We start from the raw sequence: 9,705 nt of genomic DNA on the forward strand, positions 1-9,705 counted from the left end.
ATTAAACAAATTTTTAATAAAAATAAACACAGATACTTGACGTAAAATAAAAATAAAATATCTCAGTCTACCAAACTTTATGTTAGTATCTTTATTTATTTCGTTATTTATTTATTAATGGAATCCAACAATTTTACAGAAATAAAATAATTCAAAAGATACTAATATTAATACAACTTAAGCTAGATAATAGTATGACATAAATCAATATTACAAATTAATTTAAAGAAACCTGTTAAAGCCACGAGTCACTAATTAATTTGAGAGAACTCCTAAAACTGCTAAAAGAAAAGTGCTAGTCAAGACTATACCTATCGAAAGAACGTTGCATTCTAGTTATAGGATTGTGGTGTCCTTAAGAACTATTCTCAAAATCTACATAGAAGAGTTTTTTCAGTCTAGTCAATTTTTGCACCCGAAAATTCAACCTATTTAATAGATAATCACAATCAGTCATGTCAGATATTAATTTGAAAATAAAACACATTTTTTTTTTGTAATTTAATTCGTTTTGACCAGAAGGTTTTAAAAAATTAGGGCATAAAGCAAAAGCTTTATCACCGATAAAAACACAAGGTAAACGCGTCTCCGTACCTGTCTTTCATCTGGTATGGCTAAACGTTTATCGATTAACTTTTTATAAAATTGTGTGTTTTCTATGACACCACCATCCGAAATCCTGCCGTTGGTACCAATATTTACCAGTATGAACTCACAATTGCTATTTACAATGCCTAACAAAATTATGTTATAAAATCTAAATCGTATCCGCTACCTTCATCCACTCTGCTTCAGTTGTAGAAAACTAAAAGAATGAAACTTTCAATACATGTGCATTTAATAATAATAAAATATATCTTACCTTAACATAATCCTTGCTAAGAACTTGACATACATTAGGGATAATTTTACCTTAACACTGAGGTGATATTATTGTGGAAAATTTTAAATCTTCCAAACTCCGTCCAGTTGCTAGAAACCTTAATATTGCTGACAACCTTTCCTGGGGAGTAATCGTCTTTTGTCATAATCGTGTTCTATTAGCGGAGTTACTAAATGTGGTAATTCAATATATGTCTTCTCATCCATGCGCAAATAGTTTCGGTAGTCATCGACTTCTAATCGCAACTCATCAATTAAATTAGTATGAGAATATTGCTCTCGTTTATTTTGCCAGTCTTTCACTCATTTTGTTATTTTTCGCCGTCTTTTCCTCTTTATCACTATTGCAACAACAGTAGCCAACAATTATAAATCATTTCGCTGAATTACGCTCATATTCAAATTGATCACATCATCCACTGTTAAAACTGACACTGCACTGCCAAGTAAATCTGAATCGTGTATTTCAAAAGTTTCATTTCGCATTTGCTCTCGTGCAAGCATGTTTCAGTTTTTGTGTAGATATCCTTCTTAGTTCTGATTTCTACGTGATCGTATTTGGGATCTCATGTGATTCCCAGAAATCGAACTGTCCTAAGTATTGCAACTGCACTCTTCCTAGAGACATAATAGGTGGTGTGCCAAAGTTGCATCTCCTTGTGAATAGTAGTAGCTCTGTTTTTTTTTTGGGGGGTTGATACTCAGACTTTTTTAAGAGTTGTAATTTTATTTTTGTATGGGGTTTAAATTTATGAAATATATTTATTAAAGTTCATATTTTATTTTTATTAAAATAACGTTTTAATTTTCATTATGTAATGCATAGCACAATAGATATTTTAAGAAGACCATTCTACGAGAGTTGTACACTGATTTATGTAAAGCCTCCATCAGAAAAATATTTTAAAAAGCCTGAACTCTCGCCCAATATTTTGCGAAATTTTATTGCAAATATTACGATTATTGCCATTAGTGTCAGGTGTTAAGTAACTGTCGTACTGAAAAACAACGACGTAGCAGGCGAGTAGCAGAGCACACGAAATGCACGCGTGTATGTTTGCCATATTTGGCCTTTTGATGCTTTATGCGTCATGATCGATTCCCCAACCTGTATACAAGGTGTCTACTATAAAAACCGCCAAACTTTAAGAGGTGATTAAAAATTTTTTCGAAAAAATTTTTTCGAAAAGTTGTTAGTTCTTCTGGTTTTTAACATTTTTTAATTTTATTAGATTTCTTTGTTGTTTTTCATATAAATAAGCATATCTCCGTTATTCTTACAACCACATAAAATTTAAATATACCATCTGAAAAAGAACTAAATTTGCTAGAAGATGGGTATATTTAACTTTTTGAGTAATTTTTTATGCCTAGTGTTATCAGAAGTTAAATGTAACATTTGGAAAATGTGCAAAATTAGTGGTATCTTCTTCGTTGTCATTTTTTTAAAATTTGGTAAATAGGGACATGTTTTTTTTCAATTCATTTAAAAATACATACTCTTACATCAAGGAAATGTTCAGGAAAATCTTAAATCAATATTTAGTTGTTGAATAGAAAATGAGAGGCCAAACATTTTGTAATATGTATTTATAATAATCAAGTTAAAAATTAAATATTTGAAAAGTGAAACTTCTTCATTGAAATCAACTAAATTTGATTTTATTTACGACTAAAGATTGACAATACAAAACCATAATAGTAATAAATAAAATCAGATTTTCTTACCAGAAACCTGGAATTGCTTGCTGCAAATCAATTAAAACATTAATCCCAATATTGAATGAGAACTTTTTAGAAAAAAAGTCATGAATTTAAAATAACATCCTTAAGACAAATAGCAAACTCAACCGACGCTTGCATTCATTGAAATAAAAAACAAACTCAAATGGTATGACAATGACAAATGATGTTCTATCAGTCAATGTCAACAGCTGTCTGTCAGCTCCTTGTCAATTTTGCCAAGCAAGATGGCCGAAATATGATTCCGACTTTCACCATACAAGCCTCATACATGAATGACAGACCCATAAAGAACCAAGGCAGGAAGTAGAACCTAATAAATCAAGAAATCCGCGGCGTAGCGATACTAACGCCACCAGTATACCGAACAGGTGTTCCACTTTAAGATGAGCGATAAAAATGTATTTCAGTTATATTAATCATGAGAAATTGTTGCCTTATTTACTTAATCATTAAAAACAATTCATATTGTGATTTATTTAAGTAATGAATGGAGCATTTAACTTATTTTAATAAAAATCGATTATAAAGGAAAAATAAAATGCTACAATTTTAGTTTTCTATGCACTAACAAAAAATAGGAGGTATCTGCTTCTTAGCATGCAACATTCTGATTTAAGTGTGTCTGGTGAGAAAATAGCTTTAATTATTATGAATGATAACAAACACAAATGTGCAGTAGATAATGTGTAATACAAATCGATGGCCTTTAGTTTAGCATTTTTAAATTTCATTGAATGGTGGTATAAATTTATTTGCCCTGTCAATCAATCACTAAATATGAAGACTATAAAAAAGAAAAATCTTTTCAAAGAAACGTTGAGCTAGTTACACCTTTTATACAATACCGACCATGTAACGGTTGACATAAACACCTTCAAACAGCCTTAGATATATTACTAACGAAATTTTCAGAATTATGAATATGTAGAGCCAACTGAAAATCCCAGAATGTAAAATTGCCGATGTAAAATTTGCACCCGATCATAGGACGGAAAATTCACATCGAAATGCGATAAATGTAAAAAAAAATTCTTCAAAGGACCTTCAACTAGTAAAGAAAATTTTTGTAATACCTGTGGCGATTCTCTGTCATTCCAGAATGACACAAATGTTACAATGCAAGACATCTCGAAGGTTAAGCAGGAATCTTCTGGAATAAGGTTCTGCCGAGTATATAAGGAGCCGCATCGCTGATAGTCGGTGTTGTCAGTTCAGTAAAGTTCGGGATATTGGCGCCAGATTTAAATAGTTGTTAATAAATACAGCAAAAATAAATACCTTTAGTAGCTGTGAGTAATCGTGTTTATGTAGTAAAGTGTGTAAATAAATTAGTCCACTATTTTCGATTGTTATAATTCCAGCGAACGCTACACTATCTTAAAAATTATTTTACCTGACCACATTATGATCAGAACAAGCGTCTTATTGTAAGAGACCAATCTCAGAACTAAATCACACAGAATTTCGTTCTTCAGCGACAATTGAAATTGTATTATAGAGGTTATTGGTCTATTTATTTACAAATGTAATTAAAAACAAATTCCTACATTGTACTGCCAAATTGCCTCCATCGAACTATTTCATATAAATAATTAAACTGTTTCGAATGGAATATAAACTGCAATAAATACAACAAAATGCGGATAATATAATTGTTAATTCCTGTAAAAAATAAAAACAGCACATACCTAGAAGGCGATCGGACGCGGCTCATCGATGAAAAGAAGCGGTGTTGCCATCATTTTGGACAATACGTAATCTTCAATTCCCCAACCTGTATATATATACAGCGCTTGTTCAGTGATATTTGTATTTTATCCTAATATCATATTATAATATAATCACTTTAGAACATTAAAAGGCTAGAATTAGTAAACAACAACTTTGTTTGAGTTTAAAATGTGCACAGGGACAAGGGGGGTGTTTTGTTTACAAACATATTTATTGATTTTCTGTTGCTAAGTTTACATGTATTTTTAGAAGAGGAAATTTTCAGCTATATATCAACACATATTACTTTACTACATATAACTTATTGATGTTAAATTTTGGATTAAAAATAAAAAGTAGAAAAAGATATATGTTATTCTAAGCGCAAAAATAATGTCTTCCAAGCAAAAAAAAGTTATTAACATTTTTATTGCTAAAACCGCTTCTAAAAAATTTAAAATTGCAACATCGCAGGCAAAAGCCGGTGTCATCTTGTGAAACGTCATCTTGACAAACGGCTTTGTGTTTACATTCGGCATTTGTGAAGTTCTGTGTTTTTTCTTTAGTTTTTGGTTGATGATATTTTTTCATAATTTAAAGCATAATCTATTAATAATAAATATTTATGATGTAAATATTTTTTGACGACGTCACTGGTAAAGATTACTTGTGTTGGTGGAATAAACAATGGGCGGCGTTGCGATGTTGTTGCCTTTTTCTTTAATATACGTTATCTATATTCATTTAACTTTGAATGTTGCCTGCTTTATTATTTATAGTATCTTATCACATTTTATGAAAAAAAAAATGCTTTATATTTTATTGCAGAGGAATAATATTGTTTTTGGGCTTATCAAAATAAGTGACAAATTTTTATGATATTATAAAATGTGTTTTTTTTTTGTCATTTCTACATAAGCATTTGGCATTATTGCATTAGAGATGCTGCAAGCAAACAAACTGCCCATAGTTTCATAGCAATGCTAATTCCAGCCTTTCAATATTCTAAGCATATTATCAAGTCTAATAATCACAAAACCAGTTATAGTAGTGAAATAGCTTTCATAAAACTTGATACTAGAGCTAGAATGAAGTTATGCCTTAATTCTACTCAAGGAGGATACAATTAGGAAACCTTTTTAAATAAAATCACCTGCTATAATATAATGAATGTCTATTATTAAAGCTGTACATTAAATGCATATCAGTCTTTTCAGATGGCGTAAGAAGATCAGAAACAATAGGCCTTTGTTTAAAATTTTAAGAATCAATTAATTTAATAAAACTGTTCCCTATATTTAAAAATATTGGATTATCTTAAAAAAATAACCGATTACCTTATGAACTAATGATTTTTACTAGGCACAACTTTTTTACGTATAAATTTTTTTACGAAACCCATTTTCTTTTTCTATAACAAACTCAAAATAGTTCAATATTTTCTAATACTAAAAGTTTTCTAATTTAGTTGAGGTTTTAATGAGAATTTTTTCTTATAGAAGCGACAATATTGTAAATCTTTTAATGTTTCATATTTCACTTATTATCTTAAATCGATTTTGGGTCACAGTCAGAATAGGTAATTAACAGAAATACCGATCATTATAAAGAAACCTTCAAGGTTGATTTTTTTTAATATATTATTATATTTTCTATAAATATCTTACATTTTCGAACTTGTGTCATCATCAAATTAAACACATATTGTTTTTAGGAATAAGCTAATTTGAATGATATAGACAATTATTCTATTAAAAAATCATAATAGGCACTTCACTACTTACTTGATAATTTTTAATATGCACACCTGTTTTTATCACATCATACACACTGAATAATTATTAGTAAATACCATGTTCCTGGAAATATAAGATTATTTATCTTACAGTATTTTAAATATAATATTTTATTATGTAATTGAGAAAAAAACACGAGTGGAGGCTCATTTTCAGGTATTTAGCTGTAGAGGTTCAGATTTAAAATATTTGTCGTTTTTTTACGTAAATGCTTATTTAAAAAATAAAATCCCTATGTTTAGCATTTTTTTTGATACATTTTTTTTTATGGTAAACACAAGCACAAGAGGAAAGTCCTGTGTCACTCTTGGAGTGGTGCTTGCGCGAAGATATTTGTGGGCATTTATCTTGAATCGCTGCAGGTTGTATGCGTCGGGAAATATGTGAGGTGGAAGCCCGTTCTACAAAGAAGATGTTCTCCAGATGAATGAGTCCCGATACAGCGACGTCCTTGGGGTAGGCAGGTGGACTCGATGTTGATGAGCCGCAACTGCTAGACGCGTCCTTCTTGCCGGAACAGCCCTGGGTGGAATCAGGCCTGCCAGCTCAGAGCAGCACTTACCGTGATAATAACGGTAGAATAAACAGAGATCGGCCACCTTTCTCCTGTGCTGCAGACTATCCAGACACTTTGTTAGTTCTGGTTTGTCGATAAGACGAATAGCTCTCTTCTGTATAGAATCCAGCAGGTTTAAACTATGCTTGGGTGCAGACCTCCAGACATGCGAGCAATACTCGAGGGAAGGGCGTATTTGAGCCTTATAAAGAGTTAGCAGCTGTTCTGGTGTATACAGTTTTTTCGTTTTGAAAAGCACTCCGAGTTTTTTGGAAGCCGCCCTGGCGACCTCGGTAACGTGGTCATGCCAAGACACACTGTTGGTGACCTCGACTCCTAGAAGATGTAAAGATGATTTCATTGGCAATGTTTTCCCTGCCATAACCAGCTCTGGGCCACCAAGGTTAGTCTTCATCGTAAATACTGCAGCCTGCGTTTTTTTAGCGTTAAAATTGACCAAATTGTTATCGCCCCACTCCAAGATTGCTCTAATATCGTTGTTGGTTGAAGCTACTTGTTGCTGCCTAAGATTCTGACAACTTGCGGTTGTCGTTGGTTTGGCGGACATAAATGTGGAAATAAGTGTGCTATCGTCCGCAAAGCTGTAGATTGGATTGACAGTGGTTCCTAGCAAATCGTTGATATATACCAAGAAAAGGGTGGGGGATAGAATGCATCCTTGAGGGACTCCAGCGTTAATGTTAAATTTGTCGGAGAGGTATCCATCGACGGCTACTTGGATTGTTCGTTGTTCAAGAAAACTTTTAATTCAATTCAATAATGAGTTTTGCATGCCAATTGAGGAGAGCTTGGTTAGTAGTCCCTCATGCCACACTCTGTCAAATGCCTTGGAAATGTCAAGAGCGACTGAGCGGGACTCGCCGTGCTTCTCCATGGCCTCCGTCCACAAGTGTGTGACGTAGGCCAGAAGATCGCCGGTGGATCTAAGCTTTTGGAAGCCATATTGATGATCGCTGTTTAGTCCAGATAATTCCAGATATCTTAGCAGATGTTGGTTGACTGTTTTCTCCATAATCTTCGATATTACTGGAACTAGTGCAATCGGGCGGTAATTGGAGGGCGTCGTCTTCTTACCCTTTTTGGGTAGAGTTTGCACTCGAGCAATTTTCCAGCTTATTGGAAATTGACCCTGCTTATACGATGCCGTGAACAGTCTACATAAGGGAGGAGTCAATTCGTCTGCACAATGTTTTAGTATTAGGGCTGGAATTCCATCGGGTCCAGTAGCTTTGTTGGTGTCTACGCTTTTAAGAATTTTATTTATAATTCGTTGGGGAAACGAAATTTCTCCCATCGATGAATTCACCCTTGACAAATATGGCAGTGTTTTGCCTTGCGAGTGCAGAGTAGAATTGGACGCGAAAAGTTTACCCAGTAAGTTGGCTTTTTTCCTTGCTGTTACCGCGATAGAACCATCATCTGCTGTTAGGGGTGGCAAGGCCGACTTAGCAGATCCTTGACTAACGGCTTTCGATACCGATCAGAAAGATCTTGTTCCATTTGGGCAGTTTAGCAGTTTGTTTTTGATCCTGTTGTTGTGATTCTCTTTGCATTTATCAATAATTCGCTTGCAGCTATTTCTGGAGGATAAAAAGTTCCTCCGATTTTTGATGGAAGGATGTTGACGCCATTTGCGATATGCTCCGTTTTTAGTGTTTACTGCCTTTTTGCAATTCAGGTTGAACCATTGCTTGTTGTTTGATCCGCATTTAGTAGAAAAAGGGATATAAGCTTCCATTCCTGCCAAGATCGTCTCTGTAATTTGGTTTGCACATTCTGAGATGTTATTGGTTCTAAAGCAGACTTCTTTCTAAGGGAATAAGCGATAAAATTCCCGAAGATGGTTCCACTCTGCTGATTTATAGTGCCATACCTTCCGCGGCATCGGAGGATCCTGCGTTTTAACCTCCAACTGGCAAGAGACTGTTATCAATTTGTGGTCCGATGTTCCTAGGGGGCCATGTACTGATACTGTGTACGAGTCTGGGTCTAAAGCCAAGACCAGTCTCGATCGGGGATTCTGGTAGGTTCCTCCACAAGCTGCGTAAGCCCGCATATGGTGGCAAATAGCTCAGCTTCTCGTCCTTTATCGTCGTTCTTGTTGCAGAAGCGCAGCCAGTTGATATTGTGAACGTTAAAATCACCCATGACGATAATTTCTGCGCTTGGGTAGTCAATTTGGAGTTGCTTAATGCAATCAACCAGGTTCAAAAAGAGCCGTCTATATTGGGTGTCGCTTGGTGGTCTGTAGATACAGCAGATAAATTTTGTGGCACCACTGGCTATTATTTTGAACCACGTATGTATTCATGTATACATTTATTTAAGGTACCGTCAAACGGGGTTAAGTGAATCATAGTGGGTAAAATGAATTAATCGGGTATTTCCGCAAAAAAGTCGATCCCGTCACAGACCTGCCCCATATAGTGACATTATTGCATCGAGATGACCTCGTTAGTATGTCTTTGTATGTGGTAGGGTGTGTTTCGCTGCTCAAAAAAATACACGTGAGTACCATAACGACATGTTCCGGTTAAACGATTTTTTTGTATTTTACAAAACTTTGGAAACGATTGGTTGCGGAAGTGATCAATATTAATATTTATTTACTTGAATGTAATTAATGTGTTTATTAGACATTAATAAACAAATTTGTGCTTAATTTTTGGTAATTTTTTTTTTGTTGAATTTTAGCATTTTTTTTTTCTAAGATGGTAACTTTAATGGGTAAAATGAATCATTTAAGTGTCGCTGTAAATTTATGATTAAATTTTTTAGAACTTTTTTTTTAAATAATTTTTTATATAAGAAATATTTTTTTATTAGTTTTGGTCTTTTTAGCATGCCGAGAATTTATAAAAAAAAACATAATCAAAACTAAAAGTTTACTAAAAAATCGTTAAATAAATTTATGGATAATAATATATGATGTGTTGCTTGGGTGTGAGAAAAATTATTTTATTTCTTCCAGGCACTCCAATGCGAAAAATGTCA

This window comes from Anthonomus grandis, chromosome 5 (assembly GCF_022605725.1).
Source record: "Anthonomus grandis grandis chromosome 5, icAntGran1.3, whole genome shotgun sequence".
Taxonomy (NCBI): Eukaryota; Metazoa; Arthropoda; class Insecta; order Coleoptera; family Curculionidae; genus Anthonomus; species Anthonomus grandis.